At 37.2% G+C, this 18,692-nt stretch overlaps 1 long non-coding RNA gene across 1 annotated transcript; it reads right to left on the reverse strand.

The window, feature by feature from the left end:
• Positions 1 to 1,083: 1,083 nt before the first annotated feature.
• LOC132072842 (uncharacterized) lies at positions 1,084 to 12,686 on the reverse strand. Its single transcript, XR_009418410.1, has 3 exons — positions 12,614 to 12,686; positions 9,895 to 10,011; positions 1,084 to 1,650 (listed from the first exon to the last, which is right to left on the reverse strand). It is a non-coding gene; the product is annotated as an uncharacterized LOC132072842 (long non-coding RNA).
• Positions 12,687 to 18,692: the final 6,006 nt, after the last annotated feature.

Raw genomic sequence — 18,692 nt, forward strand, 5'->3', positions numbered from 1 at the left:
TTTCTCTCATATTGTCTAATTATTTAATGGAATTACATTAAATTAATACACTTATTCTCCAACTATTTTTAACTGGAGCAGTTTTGCTTCAAATTCAGACTTAGAAGAAAGATTTACATGACTAATAAAGTCTTTTACAACTGTATTAAGTGGGTCTAATAAAGACATATCATTGTTTTACAAAATTAATGATTTTCTTAAATTATCACAAGTGTAAAAAAATATTATTAATAGATACATACAAAAAACCACTAATTCACAGTTTGAAGCTAAGAGGATTTGTTTCCAAATTGTCAACAAGTCTTTAGGTTATTAGTTATAAATAGGCAAACTCTGCCATCATTATAATTATTATATCAATAATATTTCATTTATTTGTAAGAAAATAGCATTTGGAGTTGCAAGCGTTTCAACCTTCTTCTATACTCATAACTAAATGCTCTCAGAGAAACTACCTGTGTTTAGTTCCATCCAAAGCCCATTGTTTTCTGAGGCTTTGGTGCAAGTCAGAATGACCACCTGCAAAGTTTGCAGGTTTGCTTAAACTTCTCTAAACCTCTGACCCCACCTTGTCTCCCTGCCTGGGTGCACTGCTTGGGCTGTGATGGTTCTGGCATTAATCAGTTCACCTGATTTGGCCAAAGGAAAACATTTTGCTGTTAAGATCAGCTTCCAGTCTGGTCAAAAAAGAAAACTCCTGAAGGCAACGCCAAGAAAAAAGTAGGCAAGTGTGTCCACGCTTATCTTAGGGGTAATACAGGTTTAGAAGTCTTCTCTAACGCTTATGTCTCTCAAGATATTTGTGAAAATATTCTCTTAACAATAAGCTTGAAATTAATCTCACACATAACTCTGTTTATGCTAATAGAAATCTGCACAGTTGAGTACAGCTTTCCCAAAGAAATAAGCAGTGTCAATAGCCTTCAGTTTTACTTCTTTACATTTCCTTCATTTTGATTAATTCAGAGGGGCTGACTTGTTTCTCACTTCCATTTATCCATTCTGACATGTATTACCTGAACTGCACACAAAACACACAAAACGCACAAAACTCTAGACAGAGGAAATCAGAAGCTTAGAAAACAAGGATTTTGAGATAAAATATGTGACACACATATGCAACCTGGAGTTGTAGATTAGCTGAAGGACACTGTCTTGCTCTTAAACCAGATAATCCATTTCTTTTATGATTGGCAATAATGCTGATTATGATCTGATTAATGGCCAATTTCATGATGAGAACATTATTCAAATTTATAGTCATTTGTTAGTAATGTGGGCTATCAGAAAGCTGTGCTCTTAATTATGCTGCTGCTTTAATTGTATAGTTCTACAGTGCTGATTGGAATTGTCAGTTTGTGAACGTGATTATTGCACATTAGCACTAAGTATATAGTAATGTTCTTCTAGTAGGATATGAAGGAGTTGTGTTCTCTCTCTTGATTCTACTATATTTAATTATTGTTAGTATAAGCTTTATTACAAGCAGATGGGCTGTTCAATAGAAGCAGCTTTGTGCTGTGTCCCTGCACAGCCTGCGCTGTGTCACTGTCATCCAGACTATGACAAGTTAGGATCGCATTGTTGAGGCTCTGCACGTAGTTACTGAGTTCAATCCAGTGAAATGTAGCTGGCTGCAGTTGGGGAATTCTGGATTTGCGAGAACGTTCCAAGAATTGAAGAGCAAACAAGAAATTATGTTATTGATGCGTTTATTGCTATATGTTCAGCAGTCTAAAAGTTAAACAGTAACTACAGTGAGACCTGCTGCTCCAATCTACCATTATAGTATCAATGTTTTTCTGGAGCCAGTTTAATCTGACCTTATTTTCAAAATGTGTATTTAACCTGTGCACTTAAGTTCATTGTCTCCTTATCTGGACTGTGCCAAAATGAAAGACTGCTCAGATAGTCACTGTGCCTTTTGAGTGAGAGTTCTCCTACAAACCACTGCAAATACTTACCAGCACTATCCATTGCCAGTGCTACAGTGCAGGTTTTACTTTAAAAACAATTTTGACATATAAGGAGCACAAACTAACCACTGAGAGTCCATTATTTGTTAACAAATACGGGTAGATGTTTCCCTCCAACAGGAAAGATTAGACATCATGACTGACTGAAGTATAACTAGGAGGACTGGCTTTCTCATGTTTGTACCTGCTATATATTAATATCACCATTTGACAGCTCTCCTTGTGAAGTCAACAGAAGTGACATCTGAGATGCCACAAGGAACCTGCCCACCAGTACTGCTGAACCATTTCTAGTTAACATCCTGGTCCAAGGCTCAGAACATAAAGGATGTGACACAACACTCTTAAAAATTTAAAGATTTGATAAATCTTGTTAATGAGAGAAAATAGTGTCCATCAGCTCTTCTTCCAAAGACTTTTCTTGTGGAAAGTCATGGAGAAAACATGATAATATGTACTGGTTTTCTGACAGCTTCAGCGCTATGGGGTGCTTCACTCTCTGAAAGCACTGGGTTTTATCTCCAGGAGCAGTTTTACCCACTTTCATCAGCCCCAGATGGCAGGTAGCCACGTTCCTACGCTAGCACGAATATTTCGGCAGAATTTAATCTTTCCCAAACACATTCAGTTGCTTTTCACAAATAACAGATCAGCTCAGTGTGTGCTTCTGCTGTTGGATGCAGAGAGCCGTGGGCAGGCCCCACTCCAAATCGTCAGGAAGGGAGGCACTGCCTGCCCAAAAGCCATTAGCTACATTAATGCAGGACTGTGCCTGAGCTAATAAGGCCTGCTGAGAGCCCTAGCATTAGTACAATTCTGTTTTCACAGCAGCTTGTTTTCTTTTAGTAAAATATCAGATCACATGGGCTGACGATTTCATTATTTACTTCAGTCGTGAAGTAAATAATGAAGAGTTTAATATGTATACAGGGAGTTTATCCCAAACAGAAGCTTAAATAACCAATATAAATCTTCTTCAAAATAGTAATAATGGATTCAGCAGCTACGTGGTAAACAGAATTAAGGATCTCATTCCACAAGTCTTTTGTTTGTCTTTAGGCTGACAAACAACATAATTTTGCTGTTCCCAATAACAAACCTTAATTGATAGACTTCTTCCTAGTATTTTATTGCAAAAAATAAATGTTTGTATTTTATATCATGCTGTCATTATCTTGTTTCCTCCACAGTGAGAAGAGTTGTCTGCTTTCTGCAGGTGCAGAGGACCAGCTCCCCCCCTTATCCTTCCTATCAGCATACACAATGATCACTAGTTATTATGCATAATTACATGGTTGCATGTATTAAATGTTGTTATATTGCATGACAGCATGTTTTAACAGTTAGGAACTTATATCTCAGAACTCTTCGTTATTTTAGTCACATTTTGAAAAGCAGAATCTTTTTCCTGGAACAAAATGTGATTTTAGCAGAAGTTAACTTGGCTAATGAACTATATGAAAACATAATTAAATAAGTGGAGAAAAAACATGGTTTTCTCTTTGGTTTTTTTTCCTGTGTGTTACCATCTGGTTCACTGGTAACCTAGAAACTAGATTTATCAGCTTCTAGCTACCTGAAGCCTTGGGAGGAGCTCAGGGGGGAAAGGAAGGTCAGTATTTGCTTTAACACAATATGTTATAGGTTTGATAGAGCTAGTACTGTAAAGCTGTACACAAAGGCAGAAATTCAAAAGACCATTAACAAAATTATATTTCATTGATATTACCAACTCAATATTGATTTTCAAAGGGATTACTATTCTGAGACTCAAGCAATACAAAGCTTGAGATGCAACTTGATTTCTCCATCTATATAAAATGGAAGGTTTCTTCCCACATTTGTTTGCTAATACCAGGAAAATCTGAGTTAAGACTACACTTAAAAGAAAATCAAATATTTGAAAATATGTAGGTATCTAGACAAGGCATCCTAAAAATTAAAACTAAGAAAACTAAATTAAATAACTAAGATTTTTTTTAATCTATTAAGTATCTCAGAATTTCAGCCATCAATTGAATTTGAAGGCTCTTTCCTGGTTTTATCACTGTGTCCCAGGCCATGGATCTCTGAGAGGGAGAGACTGGTAAGATTACTGGTGATCTTCATTACAACACAAGCCTTACAACCATCTCCTAATCACACTGGTGCTTGTTTTAATACATAGTATTTTGGAGTATTAGGGTAAAATAACCCATTTAGAATTTCTTGGATGCATTCTCAAAAATCCAGCTTATTACAATAGTTAATAGTAGGTACTACCAAGAGACTTTTCAAAACAGGATGAGAGAAAATATAGAAAAGTCAACCACTGAAAATTACACTTTTGAACAGTATTTCTGTTTAATAAGAGATACCTTTCTGTGTTCTTACACTCTACCATTTCATTTTAAAATAAGTATTTCCAAATATAACAACACACATTTCAAACTAAAATCTCTCTTGCACACATATATTAGCTATTGATTAAAAACACATTTGTCCTTTTCTTTTTTGTTTTTTAATGTCCCTAGCCTTGGAACAGATTGTACAGGGTTCAGATAAGATTATGTTACAATGCAGCTGTAAACTGACACCTTAAAAATGGGAACATTTCCAGGTTACTCACAATTAATATAACCAAGGGTTGAAACATTTTCCTTCAAATTGAGAAAAGTATTAAATTATATGCCAGCTCTATTATCTACAAATATTTATACAAGATTAACTGTTCAGTTTTATATTTCAGAAAGCAAAGACTGCAAAGGGCCAACTGCTGAAAATGTGTCTCAGAACACAAGGCAAATGGGGCTGTAGAAGAGCATTTACATAAACCTCCAGTGGCACAACAAGGGGAAATGGCTTCAAACTGAAAGAGAGCAGGTTTTGATTAGATATTAGTCAGAAATTCTTTACTGTGAGGATGGTAAGGCCCTGGAACAGGTTGTCCAAAAAGTTATGGAAGTCCCATCCCTGGAAGGGTTAAAGCTGGAATGTTGCTCTGAGCAACCTGGTCTCTCAAAAGGTATTCTTGCTCATATCAGGAGGATTGGAGAGAGATTTTAAGCTCCCTCCCAACCCAAACCATTCTATGACTCTGTGATTCTGAGTTTGTAAACCTCGAAACTGTAGTGAGCTCTCCAAGTAGAGAAGTAGTGAAAATTAAGGTGAGTTAAAAGTAGAATCAAACCCAGAAAGTTAATCTATATTCAGTTCCTTGATAATATATTTACATATTTTTATAAATGCACATAAGTACAAGAAATCTTGAATCTGCTAATTTAAGTTATTTTAATACAATTATTTTTGGTATTTGGCATTAAGTATTCATATAAACTTGGAATAACCCTAAATCACCAGAGTTCTGCTCCCAGTTATATTACCAACTTTCTGCTAAAAGCAAAGGAATTCTTTTAGTTGATATCTTAGATTATTTGTGTCAAATACATTTTAATTTCTTACAGGCCTGCTTTCAAAAATTTTCATGAGTTCTCAGTATAAACTCAAGAATAGTAAATTTTCATTCCATGGATTCACAAAGCTGTAAAATAAATATACTCTTCTTTTACTATGAACTTACTCAGCATAAAGTGGACTATAAGATTTACATTTATTTCACCAGACATCTAAATCAAAAAAGTTGTGACTGTCATGACCAGTCCTGCAATGAAAACACAGACCTAGAATTTCAAGCAGTAAGCCAAAATTACTGAAACTTTGAGAAACAATTATTAAATATACATATATATATAAATGTAAAGAACACAATTACAAAAAAATTACTGTTCACACATTTTAAAAATGGGAGATTGAATCCTATGTGCAATGGCATGCATGTTCACATCAGAAATTTGTCTGCAGGAACATTTTAAATCTAGAAAATTTATATTAAGATATGTTCTCTTTCTAAACATAAATACAAGCATAAATATCTAAAGCCTCTAAAATATGGGTTCAACTATGTTCAAATTGTGTGTTCAAGTTTCTGTAGTAATTTGGAATTCATCTCCATGTGGTAATTATTTAATTACAAAAAAATCTTTGTCCCATTTCAGGGAGAACTGTGAAACACCTTTCATTTGCATTTGGGTCTCCACTGCAGGCAAATACATCACTGGTCAAGGGAAATATATCTCAGTCACTATAAGAGTGCACATTCCAGCTAACTCCTTGGAAAAGCTGATATTTATTTCAGTTACCTCATCTAATCAATGAAATACCCAGAAAGAGCCTTATTAATCACAGAGAACATAAAGTTTTGGTAAAGTTTTCCTAAATACACCAATTCATATCAGAATTTTAACTTTTTATCGTTCCCAATCATTTTTAACAGTTCAGATCACAAAACAAATACACTGAATGTGATGTGAAAGTGTTAAAAGATGTTCTGGAAATGCTAAGAACAGCTAAGAACAGCAAATTTTGTGTGCAACAAGATCTTTGCTAGATAAAGTAAAAGACATTCAGATAGTTTTTCAGATAGTGGATCCCAGGAAAGTTTTTGATCAAAATAGGCATGACTATATATATGAGCTCTAAATAATTGCCTATCTAGACAAGAATCTAGGTCTTCGGTATTTTCATTAATTTCTGTGGTTTCCTCACTCCGTTCTTTTACTCTTTTTTTTCCACACTGTTAGTTCAAGTGGATGATTCATTACAAATGACATGAGCTATTCATACTTCTGCTGCATGCTGGTATGCACCAAAATACTGTAATTTGTCATTTTAAAATAACCATGTTTTTGCAAGTTGCATTTTTCAGTTTTCAGGGATTTTTTTTTTTCAATACAAGTAGCTCACACAAATGTGAGCATTGGACACTTAACATTTCAAAATTCAAACTGTGTTGCTATGCCACAGGAAAGAAAGAAAAAGGCTTTTGTTTCTATTCTTGGATCTTAAAAGTATGAAAATGCACTGGCTTGAAGAAGCCAGACTTTTTGGAGAAGGAATTATTTAGCAAAAGATTGGGAAAAAAATTGGGATGCAGGGAATATTCCAAAGAATATTAACTGTTATCTTTCCAGGTTACATTTGCATACCACATGCAGTTGAAATAATCATAATAAATATGAATGGAAGAGATTACAGTTCTTCATTATCTACTTCAGTTCTATTAAATTTAGGATTGAAAATGTTTGATCACCTACGGATTTCTTTTAAAATGGATTCTGAAAAGCAAAAGAAGAAATGAAAATCAGCTGTTATGCTTAGATTTGCTATGTAGGGATGTGAAAAGTTCAAAAACCATAGACAAACATTTTACAAGCAGTTCCACAATTCCTTCTGGACACTTTAACAGAAAAGATAATTTTTTAAAATTGTTGTATGTATTTCATATGTGTTTATATAGCTATTGTGTATATATGAAAAATTATCTCATAGTTCAGTTTAAACCCATTACTTGTTGCCTGCCCATGGTGGCTGACCTGAAAACAGAAAGCCCAAAGTCAAACCCCAGACCTCGCCTTCCCATGGAGCTGCTCTCTGAATGCCAGTTCCATTAGGCAGCTGTAGGGTCAGGGAGAAATGTGTGGTTTTGGAAACACAGTATGTCAGTGTTTCCAAAACATTTTCCTGGAATTTTTTTTTTTTCTGAAGAAATTTTTCTTAAAAAAATGGAATTGTTCCAATTTGAAACTAAGCCAAATTAAAAAGAAAAACATCTACAAATCTGTGAACTGTGAAGCCGGTTATTCAGCCAGTCCTAGTGCTGTGGAGAACCGCTTTTCTCCAAACATTCTGGTGACACCATGGTCTGATTTCTATTCTTTCTTTCCCTTCCTGTTTCATTCAACAAGACTTTCCCCCTCTTAATGCTCTTGAAGTTTTGTATTAGGCAGTTTTCTAGTCCTTTAACCACTCCCTCCTGCCCTTATTCTTTGTTGGTGTCGTGTATTTGGTAAATCAACCTCAACTTCACTGGGCAGAAGAGGACTGCAAGATCATTAGTGAGGATTGCTTTATTTTCATCTGCCATCTTTTACCTGTAGAGAAAAGCAGCCCACACCACCCTTTACTGAAGTGTCACAGAAGCCCTTACTCACTTGTCATAAAGTTTATTACTATTACACAGAATTTCATGCTCTCAGCATTTCACAGGTTTATATTTTTTTTTAAATTCCTGTAACTACCTGAGGAAATATTAAGCCCCAATGACAATAACAATGTGGTGGATGTTTTAGATATGACAATATATCTGACTTCAGCATTGCTAATAAACCTTCTTAAACCTTACCAATCCTTCAATAAAATGATAAATGCTAATGCTGTTACTTTCCAATTTGCTGAAAGTCATTTTTCCTGAAAAATTTATACCTATACTTAACTCCATGATTTTATCCTGAAATGAAGTCACCAGAACAATGCTGCAGCCTGAGATGGGCATGTAACTATGGCAAACTTAAATAGAATAAAGGTAAAGAGCTGTTTCTGTCTAAGCAGACATCCAAGAAAAGAAATCTTTGAATTATTGAGCCTCACTGTCATCTGAATTCATATAAGTAGGATTTTTTTTCTATTTCAAGTATATTAAAGGGTTGTTTTTAGTGACAGGCAGGTACATAAGTTCCTCCTGTGGCTTTCAATACTCCAGTCCGCTTTTCCCTCTCTGTCTCAAACAAAAAGCTACAGAACAGAGTGGAGGGCAGCTGAAAATTACAGTCTCAGGAGCAGATAATGCTGAGCACTGGATAACATGATATATGCCCTCAGACTGATGAATTTTGGCTTCTGGACAGGCAAGTGCATTCCAATGTGAAATCACCAGTTGAAAACGACAGCACACATTATTTAAGACAGCATTTTATATATCTTATTGTACTCCATAATGCAGTCAACTAAAAGCTATCATTCAGCTTCCAGCTAAAAATCACATTGCCCAAAAGACTAGAAATCTGCAACAGATGTTAAGTTTCTGCCCATGTCCTGTTCCCCTGGCTGCAATTCCTGTAGTCAGATGGCTCCCTTTCAACTCCATTCATACGTTCCAGCAGGTCATACTTTGTGAAGCCTCTAACAACTAATTAAAGTTTTATTTCAGACCTCTAATAGCTCAATGAATAATTTAGGGAGAAAAGAAAACATTTTCTGGGAAAGCATTAGCATAAGATTCAGTGAAGCTGCATCACTCCTTCTGGCCATATTCAATTTTAGGAAGATGAAAGAAGTGAAAACACAGTATAACTTGCTGCCATACAGACAGTTGCAGTGTCAGTTTGTATCTTGAAACACTTCTAAACAGCTTTTCTGCTAAAGAAATAATCAATTAGTATTGAGGCACATCTGTAGCACAAGATATTCTGCTTGGAACTAGATCAAAATTACATTTTGCAAATGTTCTCATTCTTGTATTACTTTCATTTGAATCTACAAATAAAGAATTTTAAAACTTCAATTCCAAGTTCCAATGGATCAGTAATATGAAGTTAGAAAAATTTTGAAATGGACATCTTAGAAAGATGTCTTTGAAATAGACATCTAGGAAAGAATCGTTGACTTCCAACTTGCTTACTTTAACTTGTGTATCTTTAATATCTCTGGGTTAAAGAAACCTTTGTATTGATGTCTGATTGCCAAGAAATTGTTTGGATTTTTTTTTCCTGAGGGCAAAACCTATGTAAGCATTCCAAACTGCACCTGACTGCAGACAATAGGAAAAAGAAATCAGTCAAATGGACTGTAAAACAAACACAGGGAAAAAGTGAGTAAGAAACAGACACAGGTAAGTATTAGCTGGAAAAAGTGCACCAAAAATCTATCTGAAATAGCTACTGTCGCTATAACGTAGAATTCTAAAACTGATAAACACAATAGAAATCTATAAGTAGCTGGTTAAAATACAAAATTGAATTGCATTTAGCTCAGCCAGTGGGAAAGGCACAACCCATGAGTCTTCAAAAAGCTGGGAGAGATCCTCTCAACCTAAACCACTCACCTGCAGCTGAGGTCTCTGGTCTTCTCCCATTGTACCAGTAATACTAAAGGGGATGGCGCTTGATAAGAAGATGAATATTTACACTTAAAGAATCCATCCAGGAGGCCCCTGTCCTGCCTGAGGAGAAAGGTTCTTTCAGATCTGCCTGTACCTGGCAGCAGTCTGCTGTGTTTTGGACAGTGTTGGACAGTAAGACAGTGAGCTCATCTGATTGTGGTGTATTGAACAGGTTGGCCTTGCAGAATTTCTAATTGGGAAAGGGGAGAATCTCAAGGAAAAGTCTCCTGTAAAACTAAATTTACTGGTCTTAGAGGCCTCATATATCCAAAGTCTTTAGCTGTCTGCAAGTCATCTATCATGTTTGGGTACATGGAAGGAACAAGTTCATAATGTACTCCAAACTGTATAAACAACTGAAGTTTTTTGTGTTTGGGGGTTTAAAAAACAGATTCCAAAATGTCTTTCTTCTCCTGCTTTCCTTCCAAGATTTTAGTTTCCTGGATCCATTTTTCTTCTGGGCAAAGGAACCAGACTATTGGATCTAGCAATTCCTTAGATCACCACATAATCTGGAATGCACAACATCCTACTGAGGATTAGGCAAAAGATATTAATTACATAGGTCTTAAACTAATTTCTGGATACTTTTTTTCTTTATAGACTGGAGAGTTCTGCCATTATTTATGATTATTTGGCATTGCTGCTGGAAAGAAATGGGATGCTGGCAGATCCTGTATATAAACAGATGCTTCCAGCACAATGACACTTGAAATCCTGATTTACTCAAGAGAATAATCAATTTTTAAAGCAGCTTCCATGTGAATAAAAGGTCCCCAGAGTTTAAAATTTCTATATCACCATCATTTGGAATTTGAATGAAAATACAACGAAGAAATTAAGCAAATTGAGACAAGCATGGTATTTGCAGCACAGTTTCTATGTATATATTAAGAAATTCCCAAAAAACTAATTGTATAAACTTTATGTAGATGGTCAGTACACTGAGGTTCATTTCAGTAATAACACAGCAAGACACAGTGCAAGGAACAGTTTTTAAATTGCATATAAAAAGCTGAACTTTGTTAATCCAAATAGAGCCAGATTTTTTTTTTTCCAAGAACATTATCAAAATTTGCTTCTTTCAAAATCTTGATGACTTTAGAAAACATTTAGAAAGCTTCTGAATACTCCTGTCCATTTAAAAAGTAATTTGTTTCCTTGCAGTTTCTAAAGAACAGTCTGACTTCATATTTCTGCAGGTGCCTTTGATATGAAGGAAAAGCCACCAGGAACAAGGTGTTTAATCTGTTTTAACAGAGATATTTGACTGACATAACACAAACGTAAATCAAGAGCACACATCCTGTAACTTGATCGATTTGTTTCAAGTTTCTTCCTTTAAATACAAAACAAGCAACAAAAATTGAAGTCTTTTAACAAAGCCATCATCAAATTTCCCAGCTTTTACTCGGAAAAGAACTAAATCAGGAATACTTAGTAGTTTTTGCTTCAATAGCAGTTAATTATAGCTGCATCTCTACTGAAGCATACCAAGTGTGAAGCAATATTCTACAGATATTTTTGGCTCTTGACCTTAGCAATTTAGAGAATGTTCAGAACTTGCTGAAAATTTTTCAAGTAGGGATTTTAACTTGACTGTTGTTACTAATAACACAGGTATTTTTTGGCAAAAATAGGGTAAACCAACCCATGTACCCTTAAACTACACAAACAGTGTTGTTTCACATATGCAAAATTTAAAATAGCAACAGTACAACTGCTGATGTAAAAGACAAATTTCTTATTCATAGTCTTCACTTTATTTTTTTTAACCAGTGTATCTGAGATGCACTGGTTTTGTTCTATTTAAGGACAAATAATAATGATTTCTGCTGGCTGGTTCTTGACTTCCAATTATTATCTCATTTAGGCAGAACATGGAGGTTCTAAAAACCTACACACAATGCCAACCATAGAAATCTTCCTGTCTTTACCATGATGGCCCAGGCTCAGATAATGGCTCCTTCTGGTTTGTCTCTCAATAAACAAAAAGCCTTTCCATCTGCCTGATAGCTCTAAGTATATAAAGCAGCTTCTCAAAGGTCTCTTGCTAAAGCCAGGACAAAATCCTTTTGTTTAGCAATATTAGCTTATGTGGCAAACAAGACTTGAACTTTTGGATCTTCTCTATGTCAGAAAATTAAGAGTAGTGTTGGTGTGTATTTAAATTCAGTAGATACTCCCAGTATTTCACTCTGCAAACACCAAACTTCTGGGACCATCCCTTCATTTTAACTAGCTTAATTCACTGTAAGATATTTTATTTGTATATCCAATTTTAGTGCATCCATATTGCTCTGTGATTGTATGGTTTTTACATTACCATGAAATACAGCTTCACTTGCAACAGTCTCCAGATGTAACTAGCTACAGAAAGAGGCAATATGATCATGCAATGATGTGGCTGGGAAGGGACATTAAGGATATTGTAGTCCTAACTCACTTGCCAGGGACATCTTCCACTAGATCAGGCTGCTCAAACTTCCAACCTGGCCTTGAATAATTACAAGAATGAGGAATCTACAACTTCCCAAATCAACCTCTTCCAGTGTCTCACCATCCTCACAGTAAAGAATTTATTTACAGATTCTAATCCAAACCTATCCTCTGTCTGTTTAAAACACCTACCTGTTGTCATCATATTTCAAAAGTTCCATACCTTTTCAGTGATTTCTCAGGGGTAGCTCCTCACAGCACTGACACCATCTCTCTTCACAGCACAGACAACAAACTCCACCCCTCTCCTCACCCAGCTAACCCACTCTTTTATAGCACTCATCTCCTCATTGGACACAGCTGTGGCCTATTAAGGGCAGGCCTGCTCCTAATCTTTGGTGATTGGTACAGCTGCAACTCCTCAGGTGTGAGACTGCCTTCTGCACTATTTTCTTACATTCTATTCTTCCACACCTACCTCTTTTCATGTCACAACAGGCCCTTGTAGAAAGCACTTTTCCAGCCTTTTTAGAGGTTTCCTTTAGGATTCCCCTTTTGGCTTCCCCTTTTGGAAGGCTGTTATAACACCTCCCCAGAACCTTCTCACCTCCAGGCTGAACAGCCCCAACTCCTTCTGCCCATCTTCACAGGAGAGGTGCTCCATCCCTCTGATCATCTTCATGGCCCTTCTCTGGACTCATTCCAATAGGTTCATGTTTTTCTTGTGCTGGGGCCCCAGAGTCAGACACAGCACTCCAGGTGGGGTCTCACCAGAGCAGAGGGGCAGGATCTCCTCCCTTAACACGCTAACCACTCTGTTTTTGATGAAGCCCAGGTCAAAGTTGGCTTTCTGGGCTGCAAGTGCACATTGCCAGGTCACGCTGCGCTTGTTTTTAACCAACATCCCCAAGCTTTTCCTCCCCAGGCTGCTGTCAGTGCATTCTCTGCCCAGCCTATTTATGCTTGGGATTGCCCTGGCCAAGGTGCAGGACCCTGCATTTGGCCTTGCTGGATTTCATGAGGTACACATGGGCCCAGCCCTCAAGGTCCCTCTGGCTAGCATCCCTTCCAGGCAGCATTTTGACCACACCACTCAGCTCAGTGTCATCAGTGACCTTGCTAAGGCTGCACTCAGTCCCACTGTCCGTGTCACCAAAAAGGTGTCAAATAGTGCCAGTCCCAATACCAAACCCAGAGGAACTCCACTTGTCAGTGGGCTCTACGTGGATATTGAGCCATTGACCACAATTCTTTTGAGTGCAAACATCCAGCCAATTCCTTATGCAGCAAGAGATCTATCCATCAAATCCATGTCTGTCTGGTTTAGAGAGAAGGATGCCTTTTAGAACAGCGTCAAATGCTTTGCACAAGTCCAGTAGATGACACCAGTCTCTCATCTCTCAATCAGCAATGCTGTAACATCATCATAGAAGGCCACCAAATTTGTCAGGCACAATTTGTCCTCAGTGAAGCCGTGTTGGCCATCACTAATCAGTTCCCTCTTTTCTGTATGCCATGGAAATATGCCATGAGATAAATTAGAGATTTTTTTTTTTTTTAATTACTGCAGTCAAGTTCCAAGGACATCATGCACAATAGGTACTATATAGTGGTCTTCTCTCAAGAAAACACTTTAATTATAGGTTGCTGGCAGAGATCCAAAGGAAAGCTGGCTATCATTACTGGCTGGAGGCTTTCATCTAGTTAATTCATAAAAGCAATGCAAGGTGGACAAAGCAAAGTAATTACCATTATCAAAAAAAAAAATACAACAATGCTAGAGCTGGTCTTGGCTCTTCAGAAGAGATGTGCTCTTTTGTTAAGACAACAGTCTTGACTCCCGTGTGTTCACACAGATAGGCTAGAGCATGTGTGAATGCTTAGAAACCTTTTCTTTCTTGGCAAACCATGCTTAGCAGGGCAAATATCATATGTTTGATGTCTCTCATTAACCATAAATTTGAAGAAAAACATCTGCTTTCTAGCACAGTGCCTCTGCGAGTATTATCTATATGCACCTAAGTATCTCATCTGCATGATATTGATAAGGGGATCTTCATCTGTTGATTCTTAATGAATCAGTTATTTAATCTGGTACCACATGAAATAAATTGGGTGAGTGCTATTACCAAGTCTCCACGATTACTGTGAAATAATAGTAACACACATGCACAAAATCATACAAACAATCTTATATGGAACAAATATTAGCAAAAAAAAAATCCCAGGGAAATTTTAATTTTGTGCAAGTACAATGATCTGTCCCTTACCCAAAGAATACACTGCATTTAATCTCCTGTCCCCTATGATGATAACTGCTGAGAAAAGAGCAAATTACATGAAAGCTTTCTTGCCACTGAATAAGCGTGCCTCCAGAGCTGTAGGGAGATATCTCACTCTCTGTGGAAGGACTTCCCCCATACAGTAACTTCGTAAGCTTGTATAAGCCTTTAAGGGCACCTCTCAGAACATCATCCTACAGATGGTGACTGCTGCACTCCCAGCACAGCCCCACTTGGATTGCCCTGACTGAGGTGCACTGACAATCGCTGCCTTCCAAGTAACACAATCCTGACCAGGTGCAAAATGCCACAGGATTCCCACTGGTAGGAATTATGGCTTACAAAGAAAGCAGATGAAGACTCTTCTCCAGGACTGGGTGATTTGGACTGCTCTGCACAATTCTCTTTTGGGTGGCCCTTGTAAACACCATGGAATTGCACTGGTACATTTTGCTTTCTGAAATAGTGTGTGCTTTACACTGAAGTTCAGGACAGAAGAAATGTTTTAGCTAAGAAGAAAAATGGTGTGGTTTATCCCTTACATTTCCAAATTAGTTATTTCATTCAGCACCTGGAGAGACTTCTCACAGATTAATTTTGTTAAAGGGAACAAAAAAAATTGGGGCAAGTGAATTGCAAAATGCTTTGAACACCTCACAAATTTAGCTTTTCATACTGCTGACCTCAGCAACAACTAATTTCAATTGCAAATTTTCCAGTATTGTTTTATATCCTATTAAGGAAACAAGTTTCCTGTCTTTCAGAAAAGAGGCAAAGCAATTCAGTACAAAGAACAGAGAACTAGCTAACAATTCCTGACAGGAAATGGAAACTCTGAAGCTGCTTTTTAAAAACAAAAATTCTAAGTTTTATTTCATGAAAATTTGGCGAATTTTTCTTGTCTGATTTCTGTGTTGTTTTATGGCTGTATTGTTCCTCTTGATGCTTATTTCAGATTTTTTGGAAACTGATTTTCTGATGATTACATAGAAGTCTGATAATTATTTGAAACATCATATTTCATTCCCTTTCTTCCCTATCAGAATTTTGTGATGCTTTAGTGGAATACAAACACGGGCCTGTTTTCTTTCTTTTTCAGAATTATGGACCCTGGTAAATCCTTAGCATTACCAGGCATCTTTCTTAATTAATTTTCAAGGCAATGTGAATCATTCATTCTTTGCTGTGAGTTCATGAATTATGTATTTTATTGCATACTAAGCTCAGTCATGTGATTATTAATATCTCTCACACGGTTCTTAATCATTCAAGGTTGTCTTTTTTCCGACAGAGATGAATAATTTCTCCTACTCTGTCCAAAGGTTTTGTTCTTCCCTGCAGTAGCTGGAACTGTTCAATACCTTCTTGGGCCTGCAGACTGAGGTAGCCATGCAGCCAGGTGCTTAGCACCTCCTGGGGCTACCAAGGTCCTTTGGTTCCTGAGGTCCATCTGTCCTGACTGCCATTGAGTTGTCAGGGAAGTGCTGAATGCTTCCAAGGAAGTGCACAGCAATTTGCAGGATTGGCCCCAAATACCCAAAGGGTTGGTGCTTGTGTCGTATCTCTTTGATTAAGACACCAGAGATGTCCCTCCTGACTCTCACAGATACTGGCAGCAATAAGTGCTCTATAGGAAGCAGCCAAAGCTAATCACCAGTTTTGAAGCCCACCCTCCTTTTCAGGTGTCAGTTGGGGTGACACTGGGAAGCAGAAGTTCCCTTTGCTCTGTGTTCACCAATTAGACAAAATCTTCCCTGCCCTGAGGTCCTGGGAACATCTGGGGCAATTCTGCAGCCAGGGGAGGCTCCCCACCCTTCTCCAGGACCAGCAATACATTGCTTCTGATCTTGCTCTCACCTTGCCCACCCACCATCCAGGCATTTTTTCTGCTCACTTCATGGCAAATTACAACCACAAAATTCATTTATCTTCACGTTACTAAAATCTTTGCTGATCCAGCAAGCTTTGCGGCACAGCTCTAAAAGGCTAACAAATGCAAAGTATAATCTCTTTTAAAAATTGTGTCTAATGCAGTAATATTTAACTGAGTATGAGTGTATTACCTTTATTAGAATCAGAGATTTCAGACAAGAACCAGAGTGTCACAGGTATAGTGTCTTTTTTTCTATTTGTGTCTCACAGTAACAGTAACAGATCATTTTTCTGGAAACTGTTTAGGGGCAGGAGTCACTGAAAAAAGTTATCCCTATCCACATTTTGAGGCCCCAGTTAAGGCCCAGAGTAGCAGTATATTTTGCTTACTGAGAATATATCCCTGTAGATATAAATTATGTTTATATTATGGAACTTGAAGGAAAATTTCTGAGAACTTCAAAGTTCATGCAAACAGGAGAATAAAATTCAGTATGGCAAAGGAATTCATAGCTGATTACTAGAGAGGAGTAGAATGTGAGAGTTCTGGAGTTTTTCCCCAGATATGTAGATTTTTAAAGTTTTCTGTTCTTCGAAAACAGACAATAGTAAGAATAAATTATGTCTGGAAAAAATTATATTTTTCACATTTATTAAAAATAATCTATAGATGCTATGTTAATTTTTTATCAGAATTGTACACCCCACATCACTCCTAACCTCTAGGTTTGAGTACAGGTGTCTCATATTATTAATTTGTTAATGCTCATGCAGGGCATTCTCAGACCCCCATACTTGTTTGACTTCAGAAAAATGACATATTCTGACAAACTGAAAATGTATCAACTAGTTCTATTAATCAGTGCAGTGCAGGACCAATTAAAATGAACATTTTGATTTTGCTGAGTTTTAACGGAACTGCAGAAAAATTCAAAATAATAGAAACTAAAATGGGGCACTCTGCATAGTGGAAAGAAGGGTGAGGTAATCCACATTTCTCCCAGACAGGGAAGATGATGTTCTTCTGCAAAGAGAAGTTCCAAAGGCATTCCTATACATCCTTAATCCAAAGACTTCTTGTACCAAACACGACCATAATAAACTGACTGACCAAACCAGAGCATATAGCTGGATCATCTACTGCATTATGAATTTTGTCCTGTAACAGTAGCAAGGTCTGTGGATGCTGGAATATATGTGAATTTCACAGTGATACTGATATGCTTTCCCAAACTCTTGAACATAATATCTGTGCTGGGAATCACAGGGCATTTCTAAAAATATCAAAATAGTAGCGTTCAAACAGCCAATTTTGCAAGGAGGATAAATCATCTTCCCCAAAAAAATTGCAAACAAGCTTGGATGTTACACAAAAAAAATTACAAACTATGTGTGATGTGTGGATGCTGTTGCACCCTGGCAGAAATGGCTGTACAAGATAGCAGTGAAATGATGGCATAATGTCACAATGCTGTGTCCTGATCCAGCCCCTGGCCTCTCTGGGTCACCTCTGTGCCTGACAGCTGCTCTGCAGAAAGTTAAATCTCTGTTGGAATTTCAGGATCCCAATGTTTTTCAGGCTCTATTTGACACAGCAGTGGTGGACTGAGGAACTCAGTATTTTAGCATTCCAGTCCAGCTGGACAGCAGATATGAAATATTGACTTAGCCAGCAAACAGGTCATTACAGGGAGTGCCCCAGGGTCTCATCCAACCAGAATGGATTCTGATAGCTACAGCTCTCTCATTTTGTTTCTGTCCATTGCTGGATCAAGGGCCTTTAAAGCTAAGTCTCTATCTATGTTATCAGTTTATGAAATGGGCCAGTTAGTTAGGAAATTCATTACAAACACTGCTATTAAGTGGTTTACCTCTGCTTGAGTTTCTGCAGTCTGTTAAATGTGTGCTTCCATTTATCCCATTAAATGTACTCTACAGAACTCAGTGCAATGGCCACACGGTAAAAATACCATGCCATTAACAAAAGCAGTATGTCATTAAACAGTAATAAATATAAACCTTTCAAGGCAAAAGGAACTGGTGTCTTCTACAGGGCAAGTCTGGTAGCCAAAACAACCCTGCACTCAAGAGACTTCCTTTGAAAAAGGCTAATGAGAGAAAAGGTAACCTCACCCCAAAACTGGCCAC

This window comes from Ammospiza nelsoni, chromosome 4 (assembly GCF_027579445.1).
Source record: "Ammospiza nelsoni isolate bAmmNel1 chromosome 4, bAmmNel1.pri, whole genome shotgun sequence".
NCBI classification, from domain to species: domain Eukaryota; kingdom Metazoa; phylum Chordata; class Aves; order Passeriformes; family Passerellidae; genus Ammospiza; species Ammospiza nelsoni.